The 16240-nt window shown below is 39.9% G+C and overlaps 1 long non-coding RNA gene across 1 annotated transcript; it reads right to left on the bottom strand.

Moving 5' to 3' along the window:
* Positions 1 to 7089: 7089 nt before the first annotated feature.
* Positions 7090 to 11504, bottom strand: LOC144589150 (uncharacterized). Its single transcript, XR_013545064.1, has 2 exons — positions 9917 to 11504; positions 7090 to 8169 (listed from the first exon to the last, which is right to left on the bottom strand). It is a non-coding gene; the product is annotated as an uncharacterized LOC144589150 (long non-coding RNA).
* Between the last annotated feature and the right edge of the window lie 4736 nt (positions 11505 to 16240).

Genomic DNA, 16240 nt, shown 5'->3' with positions numbered 1-16240 from the left:
TTCAGAATCAGAACTTTCCATTTTGGCCTTAGAAAATTCTTCTAAAACTTCAGCTCCTCCCTCAAGTTTTACTTCCCGCCTTCTTTGGGTGTGAAGGAGAATACAGTACTCATTGATTAATGCATAACTGTACTATGTCTGTCCCAATTGAGTTCTTTTTAAAATCCACAACAGTACTCGTCAGAATTTCCCTTAAAACAGAAACACGTTATTTTACAATATAAGAGTGTGACAGAAAAAAGCCGTAACAACAACAAAGTTTGGCACGTGCATAGGTTCTTACAGAAGATGCAATATTACAGTGATAACTCTCACGGCAACCTCTTTTTCACTTCTTTCCTTCTACAACTGCTTATTATTAACAATTATACCTTTATTCTATCTGCATTCTCTTCTCTCCCTAGAAACCAGTCATACCCATTCCATTCCCACTCATCTGACCACTCCTACATCAAGTTCAGTTCACTGATCTGCCATAAGTACCCTGTTTTCCCCAAAATAAGACCTAACCTGAAAATAAGCCCTAGTATGATTTTTAGGATGCTCATAATATAAGCCCTGCCCCCCAAAATAAGCCTCAGTTAAGTGAATACCCGCCCTCCAACATTGTGCAGCAACCAGAAGAAGATGACATGACTGTATTTGAATAAATGTAGATTGTTGTACATGAAAATAAATAAATAAAACATCCCCTGAAAATAAGCCCTAATGTGATTTTTGGAGCAATAATTAATATAAGACCCTGTCTTATTTTCAGGGAAACACACTAAATGTCAAGGGGAACTTTTACCTTTACCTTTAGAAGATATTCTTTTGGCCATTCTTATGTAGGCCACAATGATAATTGTGACCCTCCAGATCTTGTTGGACTGCAATGCACCATTGTCTATCCTAGCTGGTGCTGACAAGAGTTATCTCCAAAAAAGATCTGGAAGAGCACAATTTGCCAATTCGAGCATTGGTTCCAGTGTAACTAGGTTATCGCTTCTCTAGTCTTGATTTATTCCTGGAAACAGCTGAGACCTGATGAGTCAAGGAGTACTACAAACCACATACTTGGATTTTCTGGGAGAGTATAACTCCAATCAGCACAGTTTGAACCTGTATTCCATGATTTGCCTCATGATTGACCAGGAACACTTCTGTCTTGTCTGGATTAAGTATCTATTTGTTTGCCCTTATCTAGTCTATCACCAACCCTGACATTGGTTTAGAACAGTAATAGCTGTTGGGAAAGAGATAGAGTTGGATGCAATGTTCCCTTTAATTTTCTGCTAGTGCTGAGTGGGGGCCCCAGCCCGCGTGCGCGGGGTACCAGTTGCCACTGGAAGCAAATGGGCAACACTTGTTTGACTCTGCGGCACTGAGGCAGCACTGTGCAGCTGCACAGTTGTGCAGCTTAAAGGGAATGTTGGTTGGGTGTCATCAGTGTACTAGTGACACTCTACTCCAAAACTCTGGACAACCTCTCCCAGAGGTTTAATACAGTATATTTATGAAATAGCTACGGGGAGCAAAACAGAACTCCAAGGGATCAAACAGGAACTCAACACCACTTTCTTCTGAGCTTGGCCTTCCAGGAAGGACTGGAGCCACTGCATAACCATCCCAAACAGATGGTTCAGAAAGATATCATAGTTGACGGTACTGGAAGCCGCTGAAAGTTCCAGCAGAATCAATAGGGATATATTTATTATATTTATTTATACACTAGTTCCCAGTGTAGGTCATCCACCAAGGTGAATAAAGCTGTCTCTATCCTGTATCCAGCCTTGAAACTTGATTGAAATGTATCTAGGTAACCTGTTTCATCCAGGAATCAGTGGAACTGGGAAGCAACCACCCATTCTAATTCCTTCCTCAAAAATGACCAGTGATTATCTAATATAGAGGGGTTGAAGGATGGCTTTTTCAATAGCAGTTTCACAAGTGCGTCTTTTAAGCATGCCAACAGCCTACCTTGCAGCAAGGAGGCATTTAACATTCCTCTTATCCACTTGGTCAGTCCCCCAGCAGGTAATGATTTCAGTTGTGAGAAACAATTAAAACAAACTAGACAGGAAAATAAACAGTAAGCTCAGTCCTTTTTCTTGAGCCAAGTCTCTGGCACTTTCATTTCCCCCAAAGGGACCACCCTCTTCAGCGAACCTTCTTTCGGAGAATCTCAGTTTTTATACACCTCTACCCCAGGCATGATAAAAGACAAACTAACAGAAGCAGAAGACATCAAGAAGAGGTGGCAAGAATACACAGAGGAATTATGCCAGAAAGATCTGGATGTCCCGGACAACCCAGATAATGTGGTTGCTGACCTAGAGCCAGACATCCTGGAGAGTGAAGTCAAGTGGGCCTTAGAAAGCCTGGCTAACAACAAGGCCAGTGGAGGTGATGGCATTCCAGTTGAATTATTTAAAATCTTAAAGATGACACTGTTAAAGTGCTACATTCAATATGCCAGCAAGTTTGGAAAACTCAATAGTGGCCAGAGGACTGGAAAAGATCGGTCTACATCCCAATCCCAAAGAAGGGCAGTGCCAAAGAATGCTCCAACAACCGTACAATTGCACTCATTTCACACGCTAGCAAGGTTATGCTCAAAATCCTACAAGGTAGGCTTCAGTAGTATGTGGACCGAGAACTCCCAGAAATACAAGCTGGATTCCGAAGGAGCAGAGGAACTAGAGACCAAATTGCTAACATGCGCTGGATTATAGAGAAAGCCAGAGAGTTCCAGAAAAACATCTACTTCTGCTTCATTGACTATGCAAAAGCCTTTGACATTGTGGACCACAGCAAACTATGGCAAGTCCATTTCTTTAAGTGAGGTGAAGTGCCTCACCACCTTATCTATCTCCTGAGAAACCTATATGTGGGACAGGAAGCAACAGTTAGAACTGGATATGGAACAACTGATTGGTTCAAAATTGGGAAAGGAGTAGGACAAGGCTCTATATTGTCCCCCTGCTTATTCAACTTATATGCAGAATACATCATGCGAAAGGCTGGACTGGAGGAATCCCAAACCGGAATTAAGATTGCTGGAAGAAAGATCAACAACCTCCGATATACAGATGATTCCATTCTGATGGCAGAAAGTGAGGAGGAATTAAGGAACCTTGTAATGAGGGTGAAAGAGGAGAGTGCAAAAAACAGTCTGAAGCTGAACATAAAAAAAAAAAAAAACTAAGATCATGGCCACTGGTCCCATCACCTCCTGGGAAATAGAAGGGGAAGATATGGAGGCAGTGACAGATTTTACTTTCTTGGGCTTCATGATCACTGCAGATGGAGACAGCAGCCACAAAATTAAAAGACGCCTTCTTCTTGGGAGGAAAGAGATGACAAACCTTGACAGCATCTTAAAAAGCAGAGACATCACCTTGTCAACAAAAGTCCGCATAGTCAAAGCTATGGTTTTCCCTGTAGTGATGTATGGAAGTGAGAGCTGGACCATAAAGAAAGCTGAGCGCCGAATAATTGATGGTTTTGAACTGTGGTGCTGGAGGAGGCTCTTGAGAGTCCCCTGGACTGCAAGGAGAACAAACCTATCAATTCTAAAGGAAATCAAGCCTGAGTGCTCACTGGAAGGACAGATCCTGAAGCTGAGGTTCCAATACTTTGGCCATCTCATGAGAAGAGAAGACTCCCTGGAAAAGACCCAGATATTGGGAAAGTGAGAAGGCAAGAGGAGAAGGGGACGGCAGAGGATGAGATGGTTGGACAGTGTCATCGAAGCTACCAGAATGAATCTGACACAACTTCGGGACACAGTGGAAGATAGGAGGGCCTGGCGTGCTCTGGTCCATGGGGTCACGAAGAGTCGGAAACGACTAAATGACTAAACAACGACGACCCCAGGCAGGAGTTGCACATTTGTGGGTGGGATGGGAGCCAGGAGGTGACAAGTAGAAACTCACAACTGGAAGCATGGGGCTTCATCCTGCAACTAGATGGCCCTCAGCAGGCCGCAGTCCATTGGGGCAGAGGAGCAGCAAATGTAGCAGGCAAGCTGCCGTCACAGTTGTTCAAAAGAACAACTTGGCTCTGGCAGAAGCTGTTCAGGGTTCTCTGAAAATCTACAGAAGGGGTTTTCTTCTTACTCTCTGATCCTAGAGTGGAAGCAAGATACGTATGACACACCACATAGAACAAATGAACTATAAATATCGTGCCCCTCTGTGGAGCTCCCATAGCTGTTTTTAAGGGGCGGATAGGTTCAAGAATGAAAAGCAGGTCATGATGATTGTGGCTTACGTGTAGATGCATTCGTTTAATGAGCTAAATAAGAAATAAATAATCTGACATGTTTTATTTAGTATTGTTAAAATGAGCATTGCAATTGTATATATAGTTGAAGTTTCTTTTTTTTAAAAAACCCAACAAGTGGTAATTGCTTACAATAAAAATTATAGAATGCTTGTGGAAGATGGAAGACTCTTTGTGCACTACAGCTAAGATTTGTTTCAGAGAGGGAAAGCAAGCAAGTTAGTAATACCTTTTGTAGAAAGATGGTAGCTTCCCATTTATTATTGGATTTTCAGCTGTTAAGATTTTTCAGTTTTATATACTTTTAAAATTATAAATAGTACAATGTTGTACTGTGGTGTTTATTATTCTGTTAAAACACGGATACTATAAAAGGTAGTTATTGTACTTTATAACAACAGTAAACCACAAATATGACTGGGGCACATAAGCTAAAGGTGGCTAAGCATTCAGCAGTTTCAGTAATAAATGTATTCATAATGTTTTCCAAAGAAACTCTCTTATTTCATTTGTTTGTGGACAATGATAATTTATTGGACAGTCTCCTAAAGGTAATCAGAGCAACTGCTTTTTGCCTTCTCTCTGCATGGACGCCTGTAGAAATTATAAATCAACGCATGCTGTAAAGAACCCATGTTGTCACTATGGCTGGATAACAAATGTGAATAACACATTTTGAGAGAATTACATTCTTATGTACTGTATATAATACACAAATGAAACATCATATTGACATCTCACACCAAGTCACTTGAATCTGAGCCATTTTTTATTCAAAACTCTAAGCTACTGAGTCACTCCAATTGTTCCATCCTTGCAAGGTCCATGCCGAGCAACTATGCTGCTGGTGAAAATATGCACATCTTGGAGCTGGTTCCATAGGACTGTTCTACTGTCTGTTGAGCCCCTGCCCAAGTCACAGCAGCCTTGCTATAGTGACTTATGTGGCATCCTCACATGCTTACTTTTCCTTTCACCATCTGCTCTAGTATACCTGCCATTGATGAATGATGAAATCACTGGGAGAGGTTGTCTGCAGTTTTGGGGTTCAGTGTCACCCCCGACACTGCCAGTATGCGGATGATACCCAAGACTATCTCTCCTTGCCATCTAAATCCGAGGAGGCTATTTTGGCTCTAGATCAGTGTCTGATGTCAGTAATGGACTGGATGAGGAGGAATAAACTGAAACTTAATCCAGACAAGGCAGAGGTGCTCCTGGTCAGTCAAAAGGCACATCAGGGAATACGATGCAGCCTGTGTTGAATGGGGTTGCACTCCCTCTGAAAAAAGAGGCGCACAGTTTGGGGCATCTTTGAACATTGGCCTGGAGTGCCTTTGCACAACTAGAGCTAGTGCACCAGCTGTGCCTATTTTTGGAGATGTTGGATCTGGCTATGATGACACCAAGCTGGTACAGACCAAATGAGCTAGTGAAGTTTCAGATCTTACTCCTGAAGAAGACTGTGCAATGAAATGAATTGAGCATTTTAAAACCACACACACAAATCTTTTTCTACAACCCGAGACTTGTTCTCTCATTCTGATTTCTGATACCAGTGGATGTACCAGTTTCTTATGTTTCTTCTGACCTGTAAAGCCATAAATGGTTTTGGCCCAAGCTACATCTCCCTTTGAGCCTGCTCAGGTGTTAAGATAATTCAGGAGAGGCCTTTCCCTTGGTCCAGCCTTCTTCACAGGTGCATTTGGTGTGGACATGGGAGACAGCCTTCTCTGTTGCTCCTCCCAGACTTTGGACTCCCTCTCACAAGAGGCCACATGTATTATCTGTCTATCAGGGACTATATATGTGGATCCTCCTATCTCCACCCCCACATTATGATGTAGATTCAGTAGACCCCAGGATGGGATTTCGAAGGCGTATTAGGCTTCCTGTTTGATTCAGAGGCAGTGGCCACTCTTTTTGTTCAGTCAGGTTCCCAAGACTGTGAGGGGATTGCTGTCTCCATGTGCCCTTGATGTATCTGTGGTGTAAAGTACCACATACAAGAATAGCCTGAAAGTATGTTGCTGACTCTGGCAGGGCTACAAATGATAGCCCCCACACACTCAGGTCAAAATGCACAATACCCACAGCTAGCTAAGCTATTTTTACCACACGAGGCAGAATATCGCAGAAGCTCCTCTCCCTATCTCTAGCAGTACAAACCCAATGAAGACAAAACATCAGCAATTTGCTGTCCTTTCAGGACACCACAACAATATTGCCAGAAGTGGCTGCCAGAAGTGTCTCACTCTGCTTCATATAAATTGTAGGTGGATATGTATGCTTGCTGCATTGTCCATTGAACATGTTTCACAAAGGTAAACACAGCAAGCTGATGACGTTGCTAAAGGTCTTGATTCAAAAGATAGGAATAATTGACAACTCTTAATGGTAACCAGCTGCTTCACTGAAAGCTGAAGATCACAAAGGGATCATACAGCTATATAAAGAGGTGTGTGACAAGGATATATATACTCACCAACATTGTTAATTTGTACTCAGAAAATATTTTTAGACAACCAATTGTGGATTCAAAAAATTGTGTCACTGTCAATGGAGAATTTATCAACAGGATCTGATATGCATTAACTAGTATTACTAGTTAAATGGTCTGCAAACGCTACTCAGTAAAGTCGATGAATGGTCTAAAAATGATTGTTAAGAAAATCAATAGAAAGCAAGCATTTCAAGAAATGCAATTAATAATCCAAAATGAACATGTGGAATGCATTGCCAAATACCAATACTTCAGAACTTTGTTGAATGAATGAAAATAGAGGTGGCTCAGAGCAGCTTTCTTAAGAAACTTAAATTTGATTTTGAGAATAGTGTTACGTATTCACGGTTCTCTTTTATGTTGCGGAATTCTGGACTTCAGCACATAAAAAAGATAAAAGGATTTGAAATCTGGATTTATTGCAGGATACTACAAATGTTTTGGATTTACAAAATTTCTTAGAACAAGAAAGAAATGCTAAAACAAATGAATAAAGATCAAGAAATCATGAAATGCATAGAAAACTAGAATGCATTCATCAGGCAAGGAGAAATCAAAAGGACAGACTCCTACTGGCGATTCTTCAAGGTAATATAAATGGAGGGGGGGGGACTTAATGGGCCAAGAAGCTGGTTGACTGGTTTGGATACAACACAATATCATTGAGACTTACCTCATCCAAAGTCAAGGTAGCAATGATGATGTCCAGCAGAAGTGGAATAACAAGAGATTTGTAAACCAACAAAGAGTCCTGTGACATCTTTAGGACTAATAAGGTTTAATTCTGCATAAGCCTTCATGGACCACAGCCCATGTCTTCAGGTGGATGTGTATTATCGTGCCACCTGCTTGTCCCAAGCAGTGATGTTGTGGATCGGCGACTAGGAACAGGGCCTTCTTGTTGGTGGCTGCAATCCTGTAGAATGCCCTACCAGTGGAAGTACGCCAGGACCCTTCCCTCCTAGCATTCAGAAAGCTGGGAAAAACTCAGCTACTCAGAGAAGCTTTCCAGGATATCCTCCTCTTGTGATAGTTTGTTACGTCACATTTATTTGTTTTTTGACAAAATAAATATAAATCAATCAATAAATAAGCAAGCAAGCCAGTACTGAGAAAATGTGAGTTGGTGGAGAAGATGAAGAAATAGGAGCACCACTTTCTGCAATCCACATGCTGAATGGTACTAATTCCCAAGTACTAACTCATTCCATTTCTGATCAGCAATCTTGACGTTCTCCTGTTCTTTTATGTATCCACTCTGTTCTTCAGAGGAGAGGCATCTAGCCTGCAGTAGCCTCTACAACTAAGGCTCTGGTTTCTTGACTGGGTATTTGCCCACTAGATGTCACTGTCGGTTTGTAGACAAACATGACAGCACACTGCATTCCTGCCAGCTTTCTCTGCAACAACAAAAAAAGCCACCAAATAATTTGGACATATTGTTCATTTGGTGCAGTTGTAATTTAGGTTTCTAGGACCATTTATCATAAAGCTGTCTGCTTGCTTATTCCGTGGCTCAAGGCTGCTTGAGTATATCTCGCTGCATTCCTAGGAGAATCAGAGTATTGAAGTTGATTTCTCTAAAAGCTGTCACAGTACATTATTGGAGCACATTTTATTAAAGTTCATTTTCAAGACTTAAATTTAACAATGTTCTAGACCATTGTCATTTGCCATACACTGGAACAGTAATTTCTCTATCAAACTCAGTTATTGAATTCTAAAAGTTGACTAAAGTATTTTTGAAACACACAAGGTATGTGACCAGAAAACAAAGCAGGAGGACCAGATAGCTTCGAAGCAAAAGATGCTTATTTCTTTCAAGCTGCTGGATTAAGAGCTTGGGGTGCAAAGCAGTAACATTACAGAAGAGATACTAAATAGATTTTTGAAAAAAAGAGGAATATATGGAAATACTCAGATCAGAAAATATGTGAAATAGACACAACATAACTAATAAGTATTATACATTTATATGAGAAAAAGATTAATTCTCTTTTCTCAAAATATGAAAAAATAGATTTGGTTCTTTTAAAAATGGTCTAAAAGCCAGTCTAGGCATGCAGATGGTCAAATCCAAATTCAATACTATCAACCAAGTCCCTAAGGCCAGTTACACGGCCTGGCGGCTGAAAAATATGAGACAGTTTTCAGAAAGACAACCATCTTAGTCTGCTTCAGCATGTATGGCAAAAAGAAGTACAAAAACATTATGGTACTTTTAAGACTAATAAATATGTTGTTCTTACAGGTGCTACTGTGCTTTATTGTGATCACTCTTTTTGTTTTACATTGGATCAACACGTTACAAATAACACATGTCTTTTAATTAGTTTTTCCAACAACAAAGGTACAGTTAAGTTACACACTGATCCTAACTTAACAAGTGTCTGCTTTGTCTATTTTATGGTGTAACTGTAACTTCTAGGCACCTTTACAGGGGAATGACCTTCCTAAGGAGTGGAAGAATATCATTTGATTGAAGCGTTGGCTCCTGCTGCCATCTTATTTCCTCTCATGGGTGTTCTGTTGAGGTAACAACTCAGTGCTGCATGCTGCCCCAGCTTGCCTAGTGTCTAAATGCTGTGATCTTCCAGCATGGAGATCTGAAGAACATATCTGTGTTGCCATTGTTTGAACGCAGTTAGACCTCTGCATATTTGGGGCTCTGATTTATCCCCTGCATCTCCTACACAGCTACCTGTGAGCACTAGGCAATCTCATCCCCTTCAAATTTTATTTATTGCTCAGTTTAGTGTGGTTTGATTCACATCTCACCTTTTTCCTTTGCAGGACTAAGGGCAGCCTGTAACATGAATTTTAAAACAGTTATGGCTAAAAAATCCACAATAAAAATCTATGCTACTAAAAACACTATTCCGTTATGTATTGATATATTTAATGCCATTTTATGGTCTTTCTCCCAGACAAGAGGCCCAAGGCAGCATCAAGAAATGTTTAAAACAGAAAATTAAAATATAATAAACTCAAAACCATTAAAATAGAATTAAATGCAATTATATAATTAAAATGCAATTATAATGAAAATATTTGAAATCACTTAATTAAATATTGTAATAAGAATTTAGCTTAAAACCGAAAACCAGTGCATCAGCTAAGAGCTTATAATTGCAGGCTCTTAATTACCTGAGGCCTGCCACCAGAGGTAGAGCAGGGAGGGGACAAATCCAGCCTCTCTTAGTAATAAATTCCAGAGTGAGGGTGCAGACAACAAGAAGGCTTCTTGAATCTCCACAAGACAGGCCTCTGAGGGTGGTGGGATTGTGGGAAGTGCCTCTCCAGCAGAGAATAAAGTCCATGTGGTCTTATATAGGAAAATACGATCCTTCAGATAATCAAGTTATACAGGCCATAAACTGTGCCTGGGAAAAGAGACCGGTAGCATTCCTTCCACATTAAAACAAACATAAAATCAACAAAGTTTAAAAACCATTTGAAAACAAAAAGAAGAAACAGAGTACCTGCCATTAAAATGAGAACACACACCTTATGCAACAGGCAGTAACCAATGGTCTGTTGACTGCTGATAGAAGGACAAGACCAAGGAGAAAGTATTCAAAATAGTAATCTAACCATTGCAAAAGCCCTCCCCTGTGTTCTCACCAGCCAGAATTTATGAGCAGAAATTTAAGCTTTGCCTACCCACATGGGGTGTTCTTTAATCAGGACCCTGCAATTTTGAGGAAATGAAAGGAGGCCTTAACCTGCATTATTAAATATTACATTATTTTGTCACTGATAGTTGCATCCATATTTTTAAAAAAACCCTCCAGAAGAAATTGGTGACTGATGGAGACTTGTTGGATTTTGATCACCTGGTTGTCCCTTTCATTGCAGTTTAAATGGCATCAATTAGCAATTGGTCCTTTTTTATCTTGATGACCTGAAAAACTTTCCTTAAGCTTTTGTTAAAGGCAAAGGAACACGCCAGTCTATGCTAGGCTGGTTCTTTCTTTTTTTCCCCCCTGGCCATTTGGCAATGCTATGATTTGTGAATAAATAATCTGAAATGGGCTGGTAGGCTTATTGTGAGAGGATCAAGCCAACATAGCATAGCTCTTGCTGTTGCAGCCAGATGTAATCCATATGAAGCTGAGGAGCATTAACTATAAGTTAGAGAAAATGAAATTTCTGGCCTCTACATAATGATTTTTCTTTTTAAGCATCAAGACATTTCAGGTAGCTCAACAGCCAACAGCTCAGTGAGGAGATATTGAACACAGAAACATCCCCTGCAAAAAGTTAAAACATGTGATGGTGAGATTTTGAAACATCCTTTTATTAATTTTAATGGGGGATCATTCTGTAAAAAAATATGCAATTTTAAAGGTAAAGGTTCCCCTTGACATTTAGTCCAGTCATGTCTCATCCCCGTTTCCAAGCCATAGAGCCAGCGTTTTGTCTGAAGACAGTTTCCGTGGTCATATGGCCAGTGCGACTAGACGCGGAATGCCATTACCTTCCCACCGAGGTGGTCCCTATTTATCTACTCACATTTACATGCTTTCGAACTGCTAGGTTGGTAGGAGCTGGGATAAGTGACGGTAGCTCACTCCGTCGCATGGATTCGATCTTACGATGGCTGGTCTTCTGACCTTGCAGCACACAGGCTTCTGCAGTTTAACCTGCAATGCTACCACGTCCCTTTTAAAGACTCACTGCTTTTTCTGAGAGTGATTTATTGCACATGTTTGCTTCTCTTCATTAAAATCACCAGTGCATATCATCTGAGTCTATGTATGGGTCAAATTAGACATGAGGAGGACTGTTGTGGCCTTTTAGGACAGATGGGCAGGGTATAGATAGATAGATAGATAGATAGATAGATTAGATAGATAGATAGATAGATAGATAGATAGATAGATAGATAGATAGATAGATAGATAGATAGATAGATAGATAGATAGATAGATAGATAGATAGATAGATAGATAGATAGATAGATAGATAGTTTATTTCCTGCTTTTGTCCTTTTTCCTTCCTATAATTTGATTTCCTCAGGGACAGATGCTTTAGCAACCATACTTTCAGATTAAATCACAAAACAGAGCACACTAAATGCAAACTGTATGGCTGAGGGAAATCATATGCTCTAAGAAAATGATGTCTTTTAGCACCTCTTTTAAAAACGTGCCAAGCATACCATGTAGTTTGATCTTCAATTTAACAAGACGTCCTTTTTGAGTTCTTCGTGGGCTTATTCCTAAATAAATGTGTAGGCTTAAAGAGTGCTTGATTTCGTGCCTGCTCTTCTGCACCTTGCACAACAAGCAAGAAGCTGCCATAGATCTTTGTGCACTATATGCAAAACTAGAATGCTGAATCTGCTCTTTCCAAGGGTCATAAGATGTATCTAAAATATTTAGGCCACGTTGCACTTGAGTGCTTTCCCAACCATTTTGCCATCCAGCCCAGACATGTTTTTCTCTCACTTATGTACTCCTGATAAAGTAATGTAAATTTCTTTGCATGATGGAGGTCATGATGAGGATAGTGTGTAATTATTATATTATCAGCCTTTCAGTACATGATATTTTTAAGACTATGATGGGTTGTTTACTATACCCCATTTACCATAAGTGGTTTTGTTGCTCTGGTTGCAGTTTTGGTGCCTATTAAGATGGAAACTTTATGTAAATCGGCATCATCCATTAATATCTATAATTCATGTTGGAACAGAGGAGATTGCTTGTTATGGGAGGAAACCATAAATAGGAGTTTTATGAACGGTAAAAAATATTGCAAGGTGGTTCTCTAAAAATAATTTCTCCTAGTAGTCTAACATAAATCCTTAATTTTAGTAGCACAGGTAGAAGGGTAAAATGATGATTGATTTTTGCCAAAGCATTGTGGGCTGCCACAACAGAGTTTTTGCTATAAAAGACTAGACATTTTCAATTGCTTTTTATAACTTCAGAATTGATTTTATTTGCTTAGCACCTTAGTAACGTAATGAAAGAAAAAGAAATACAGCCAAATGTCAAGGTAGACAGTAAAAAAAAACCACACACAGTTTTTGAAATTATGTCAGCATAGATTACTGGGGAGAAGTTTAAAAAGAAAAGAACATTACATAGCTTTTTGTAGAAATGACAAGGCGCCTACCTCACTGTTGCATGGTGAGATCAGGGAGTCCTTGCAGAATGGTACTCTCTATGCAAGAAAAAGGCAGGTATTCAACAAAGACATTAGGATATAGAAATGAAATGAATTCTCAGCTATAAAGCTCACTGTTCAACCCAGTGAATGTACAGTCTACCTTGCAACAAGACTGCTATAGGAATCGATATAGGGGCATACATGTCTATCTCTTTGAGATCCTTTATAAAAGGTAGAAGATAAAAACAGACTGATCAAATGCTAACATCCGTATTAGGACAGTAGTTGAGCTGGATCAACCCAAAGGTTACAAAATACAGTGCAAGCCTTCAAGTCCTATAAAATTCTTCATCAGGTGTGATGGTGAACAAAAGAGAGGGATGACTACTATATAGTCCTAAGATGGGGAAGGGGGAGACAGGGAGTATGCATGCGGATGTTCAAACAAGCACTAAAATAGTTTCAAGTTGTATATGGAGCTCTTGCTGGGGTTGCTAGGAAGAAAACAAAATACACCATAGTTGAATGAAGACATCTTATTGTCCAGCTAATGAAATCCTTTATTTCTCATCCTTGTTTTTTTTTTACTGCAATAAACAGTTGTTTTCAGTTACTATCTACAGCACAACTTTCGGAAAATGCTATTACCTTTCTTTTCCAAACACTGCAGGACACAAAAATGTAAAGAAAGTTTGTTGTAAAGGGAAGGTTTTGCGTATCTACATTAACATACTGAATTCTATAGAATTCAATGTTTGGGAGCATGTTTAACAGTAGGTTTTAGAAAGTATGTAAGGAATCCACAGCATCTCCCCACCCCAGTTTTTTAGTGCAAGGATTCATTATTGTTTCCTTGCAGAAATGCTGTCTATAATCCCCAGAGCTGTGAACTGTATGGGAATGAGATTTCTTTAACCTTCATGCGCAGCCTTTCTTCCTACAGGTGCTGCACCTGTGATCTTCTGTATCGAAGCAGGGTTTAAGGTCTTCAGATCTTGTTGTGCTGGAGCCCTTGTTGAGAACTGAGATGAAAAGAACTGATGATACAGTACATTGCATTTCCTTTCTGCAGGTATTCCATATCATTTAGATACAAAAATACTGTGTAAAAGGCACTGCACTTTGGGGCTTTTCTGAAAGCTCGTTAAAATAAGTCAGAAAGTTATGTGACATCCCTTTCTTGGCAAGACTTTTGCTGCTTGTGCAGAGTAATTAAAAATAGTGAACTGTGCAAGATTATTTTGCCAAGAGGAGCAAAAATACAGGATTTTGGTTCTACGGGCTGTGAGGTGATTAGAAAACACTAGGCTAATAAACAAGTCTTATAATTTGGTTGGGTAATATGCCCTCTCACTGTTTATTTCTTGGGCCAACATATGCTTCATTTTCTTCTCTCAGCAAGGACCCACGACCTACTATTACTTGATTGAGTAATACAACAATGTAGGAAGATTGCCATATTAAAGACAATAAGAGAACACCTTGTTTGCTTTGATGCATCCTTTATACTTATTTTTGACAGCTGTAAATGCCATGTTTTCCTGGAATGCTGTTGTTTCATGTTTCTGATGTGCAGTAATAATCTGTCCAAAGTGAGAAAATGTTATGTTGTAGGAAAAATCACTGGGCTACTAAATAATTGTTCATTTGTGACATGAAGATTGCTGTGGAAACAGCCCAAGTATTCTTAAATGCTTGCCTGAAAAGATGTATCAGTAAGTCAGTGCTGCTGATCAGGGATTAGCTGTCTTACAAGTTTATAAGAGGTGATTGCTCTATGCCGATGGTTATTCCTTTTCCTTAGACTGGTTAAGTACAATGCCAGCCAGTGGTCTTTATATATCTGGTCTCTACTTAAGTACATAGTACTAATATGTACTCAGCAAAATGCACACCCCACTCCTTCATGCCAAGAAAAACCATTAGGTGTTCTATTAAAAACAAACTGTTCTTGCCTGAACATTGAAAGATCCGCTTGTTGCACTATATATTTATGTAATACTGATTCTCACATGTCTTACATGTTGTAGATACAATTATCACTAGTAATTTCTTGAAGAAATGCACAACAGTGACCGGAGTGGTGGTGGGCGGGAGAATTTCCATGTTGATATTGACGAAAGGCTCAAGAAAACGGAACAGTTTAGACTTGGTGTCTACAAGACATAATGGTAGATGTCATTGGGAAGAATGTTCTACGATCAGGGTGCCACCACAGAAAAAGTGCTGTCTCTTGGCAGCTCCTTGTTTAGCCTCTAGAATAAGAGGTCCCACAACAGGGCTACAGAGTAAATTTAAACTGTGTGTAATCTGTTGTTATGAAATGTAAGGATGGTTGCCAAGGGGATCAGATGAATTCATGAAGTTTAAAGCTGTCAATGGCTGTTACCCACTATGTTTATTTTCTCCAGTATCACAGACCGTACGCCTCTGAGTACCAGTTAATGGGGAACATGGGCAGCAAGGCACTGTTGTTGATATGGCTTGCTTGTGGGCTTTATTGTAGGCATATGGCCAGCCACTGTATAAATGGAAGTCCAATGCTGGACTAGATGGGCCTTCACTTTGATTGGAAACAACTATTCTCATCGTCTTACAGCAGCAAACAAGGAGGGTGATTCCCTCCTTAGTCTCTTGTTGCAGTGGAAGAAACTTATTCTAAATAGAGCTACAGTATGCATGTTTTGCACATTATTTTCCTGTGTCCTATATCAAGAAACAGAATCAGGATACAACTACATTGATAACTAATGCAGGAAAGGTCAGATTTGCATTATTTTCCCTTGACTACTTGATGTACAATTCAATTCAAATCAGCCTGGAGTATTTCCCCCCAATCCCATTTCCCCCTCCATCGTCTCCCTGCCCCTTTCCCCCCTAGTAGTGAATGCATTCATAGCAGTTCAGGCAATGTGATCTTAAGCAGATGTGGAGGGATTTATAGCCATTCTGTTTCAAGCCATTCCATCCACCTACAACAGCAGTGAGAGAGAAGACAGACTAGTGGGGATGCTGGCTGCCATTTAAATCCTCTCCTTACCAAACCTGGTTCTGCTTGTTTTTTTTTCATCCCTTCCTGTTCTCTCTCTCTCTCTCCCTCCTCTTCTTTCTTTCAACTTGGTGTCCTAGAGCTAGGACACCTAGGAGTCCAAAAGCAGGGCCAGGTGTGAAGAACAAGAAATCAGCAGGAAGAAAGGAGGAAAACTATCAATCAGCCTTGTTTCCAGCTTGTTAATGTAGCTCTGCTTTAATCATGCCACCTGCAGATCTGGACAGCCACAGCAAAGCTACCTTAACAAGGTGAAAACAAAGCTGACTGCAAATTTCCTCCTCTCTTTTTTGCTTGTATTA

This window comes from Pogona vitticeps, chromosome 4 (assembly GCF_051106095.1).
Source record: "Pogona vitticeps strain Pit_001003342236 chromosome 4, PviZW2.1, whole genome shotgun sequence".
NCBI classification, from domain to species: Eukaryota; Metazoa; Chordata; class Lepidosauria; order Squamata; family Agamidae; genus Pogona; species Pogona vitticeps.
This window is presented reverse-complemented; position numbering and strand designations above follow the sequence as displayed.